Below are 3,982 nucleotides of genomic sequence, written 5' to 3'. Positions count from 1 at the left end.
GGTGCCATTTTAATCTGGTTATAACCGAAAAATCCGTCCATAAACGAGAAGACATTGAATTTAGTTGTATTGTCTACAAACATATCAATGTGTGATAGAGGAAAATCATCCTTCGGACTAGCTTTATTCAAGTCTCTATAGTCCACACACATTCGGACTTTTCCATCTTTCTTAGGCACGGGCACAATATTGGCCACCCATTGAGAATATGTAGAAGTCACCAGAAACCCCGCATCAATTTGCTTATGAACTTCTTCTTTAATCTTCACTGCCATATCAGGATGAGTTCTTCTGAGCTTCTGCTTCACAGGCACACACTCAGGCTTCAAAGGCAGGAAATGTTGCACAATATCAGTATCTAGACCAGGCATGTCTTCATATGACCAGGTAAAGACGTCGACATATTCTCGTAGCAACTCAATCAACCCCTTCTTCACAGACTCTTCAAGGAGTGCCCCAATCTTCACTTTAAGAACACAATCTTCAGACCCCAAATTGACTGTTTCCAGATTCTCAAGATGTGGATGAATGATCTTCTCCTCGTGCTCAAGTAGACGGGTGATCTCATCAGGAATCTCTTCAACATCATCTTCCTCTGCCTCAAATACAGGGAACTCAAAGTTGGGAGATGGTGTTGGATCATTATGTTCAATGGGTTTGATTAACCTACATAATGATTTTGGATATAAAAAGAGATTTCATAATTCAAACAAGGCAAATCATTATGCAGATGAAAAGATTGATTTTATTCTCTTTTTAGGGTTTTTTAGTGATCACCAATTTCATGCAAAAAGAAAAAAGGGAAAACAATTTGGAAAAACAAACATTTAACATGTAATTATTGAATGAATATCATTGTATTAATGTGCCAACAATGTCATCACTTCTCCTTTTGGCATGGGAGAAGGGTTTGTTAAACAAAAGTGAACATATTACGCAGACTTGTGGATGACTGTTGGAACATCAACAACGACCCAATTATTGAAGATTCCTTCAGGGATGACAAAGTTGCCAGAATCTTCCTCTGCATCATCTTCCCCTATAGCAGCAGCCTCTTGGTCTTCGACCGTGTGGGTGAAACCACCACTCTAGAATAAACCGTGCTTATTGAAAGTGCCTGAAGAATACCCTATGCCAACCCGGGATTTATTGTCTTCCAGCTTAATCATTTGTCCTAAACATGTAGTTGCCCCATGCTCAATGGCCAACTTCGCATCATTGTAGGACGCAAATGAAGAAGTTCCTTTCCTTGAAGGCTCAGCAATAGATAAGGCCTGGAATGGAGTCCCAACCCCATCCTTAGCATCTATGTAAGAAAAGGAAGACAAATGGCTTACAAAGAGAGCCTTCTCTCCCCCTACCACCACCAACTTTTTGTTCTTGACGAATTTCAACTTCTGGTGTAGGATGGATATCACGGCGCCTGCCTCGTGAATCCATGGTCTGCCAAGCAAGCAGCTATATGATGGGTGGATATCCATGACCTGGAAAGTGATCTGGAAATCACTAGGTCCAATCTTGATTGGGAGCTCAACCTCTCCAATCACAGTTTTCCTGGATCCATCAAAAGCCTTCACGACCACTCCACTCTGCCTCATGGGAGGCCCCTGGTAAGAAAGTTTGGCCAGAGTGGATTTTGGCAACACATTTAGTGATGATCATGTGTCTACCAGCATATTAGACAAGGCATCATCCTTGCAATTCATGGAAATGTGTAGAGCCAAATTGTGGTCCTTTCCCTCTTCGGAAAGATCAACATCACATAAGCTCAAATTGTTACAAGCAGTAATGTTTGCAACAATGCTATCAAATTGTTCAATTGTGACATCGTGATCCGCGTATGCCACGTCCAACACCCTCTGCAAAGCTTCGCGGTGTGGCTCAGAATTCATCAGCAAAGATAGGACAAATATCTTTGACGGAGATTGAAGCAGTTGATCTACGACATTATACTCGCTCCTCTTGATGAGCCTCAGCATCTCATCGCAGTCCTCTTTCAATATGCCATTCTGGCCAACAGGGACAGGAGCTTTAGCAACAACGGTAGGTTTATCAACAACAAGTGCCGGATTCAGAGAAGAAGAAGAAGTCCCCACAGGACTGGCAGAAATATCAACAACATCAGTTCTTCTCGAGATGTCTACATGGGGTTTTGACGGTGCCGAGAAAACACGAACACTGCGGGTCACACCACTAACATCTGATATACTTGTAGTAGAAGTGGAGGGCAACGGCACCTCCTTCCCATCTTCCAACGCAACCGCGTTATATATGTAGGGAACAACCTTGTCTGAAGAGTACGGAACAGGGCCCGCTGGTTTGATGATAAGAGAGGGAGAAACCTTCTTCTTGCTTCCATCATATCTGACAACAACATGCTCAGGTATTTTGAATACAGGTGATATAACATTCACTCCGTCCTCATCACGATTCTGAAGTATCTCGATCACACCCTGATCCAGCATCTCTTGGATGTTCTTCCTGACTTGGCGACATCCTCTCTCATTGACAGTGCATACACAACAACTGTCATGGTCATGCTCATAATGACTATATCCATATAACAGTCTGTGCATCTCAACCAAAGATTGTCTGATGTGACTGACATACAGGACTTTATACTTTCCAGGGCAACCCTGAACCATATGAATTGCAACCTTCCCATGCTCGGGCAATGAGTTCTTCTTAACATTAGGACCTACGTCCTCAAAAAACAATATACCGCTTCTCACAAGGTCTTGCACCTTGGTCTTCAGAGGATAGCAGTTCTCCACATCATGTCCGGGAGCACCGGAATGATAAACACAATGAAGCTCGGACTTGTACCACCACTGAGGGTTGGTCGGTACAGTAGGTGGGTCACGTGGAGTAATCAGCTTCCTTTCAATCAATGAAGGATATAACTCAGTGTAGGTCATTGGAATTGGATCAAAAGTGACCCTCTTCCTATCGTAGTTGGTGTTGGTATTGTTGTTGTTTCGAGGCTGGTAGGCCTGTTGTTGCTGACGATGTTGTTGTTGTTGATATTGTTGTTGATGTTGCTGATGCTGATAATGTTGAGTTTCCCTAAATGCAGGTGCTATATGAGCCACCTGGTGCTTGTTACTGGCAGTGCACACAGTCTAACTCTTCACAGAGGGTCTTCTTTTGATATGGGAGGACACAACATGTGCCTCTCCCTCCTTCTTCTTTGCAAACGCCCCATAACGTTTTGCAGAAGAGCCTTCATCTTTGGCCAGACGTCCTTCACAGACTCCCTCCTCTAGTCGCATCCCCATGTTCACCATCTTGGTGAAGTCAGAGGGAGCGCTAGCGATCATCCTCTCGTAGTAAAATGAACTCAAGGTCTTCAGAAAGATCTTGGTCATTTCCTTCTCTTTGAGTGGGGGCACAATCTGTGCGGCCAATTCACGCCACCTCTGGGCGTACTCCTTAAATGTTTCCTTCTTCTTCTGGGACATAGCCCTCAGTTGGTCCCTATCGGGAGCCATATCAACATTGTATTTGTACTGCTTGACGAAAGCTTCGCCAAGGTCGTTGAAGGAGCGGATGTTCGCACTATCCAGACCCATATACCATCTGAGTGCGGCACCGGACAGGCTGTCCTGGAAATAGTGGATGAGGAGTTGATCGTTGTTAGTCTGGGTTGACATCTTGCGTGCATACATCACAAGATGGCTGAGAGGGGAAGTGTTTCCCTTGTACTTCTCAAAGTCATGCACTTTGAACTTGATGGGAATCTTGACATTTGGCATGAGGCACAGCTCAACAACAGATTTACCGAAGAGGTCCTTCCCTCTTAGAGCTTTCAGTTCCTTGCGCAGCTCAAGGAATTGGTCATTCATAGCATCCATTTTCTCGTACACATCTGGGCCCTCAGATGGCTCAAAGTGATAAATGGTGTCATCAACTCTCGGTAACATGTGCACAACTGGAGGTGGCACAGCAAGGACCGGGCTAGATGCCGGCAGAGAAGCAAAGG

The sequence above is a fragment of the Lathyrus oleraceus genome, chromosome 7 (genome assembly GCF_024323335.1).
Source record: "Lathyrus oleraceus cultivar Zhongwan6 chromosome 7, CAAS_Psat_ZW6_1.0, whole genome shotgun sequence".
Classification (NCBI taxonomy): Eukaryota; Viridiplantae; Streptophyta; class Magnoliopsida; order Fabales; family Fabaceae; genus Lathyrus; species Lathyrus oleraceus.
Note: the sequence above shows the minus strand (reverse complement) of the source record.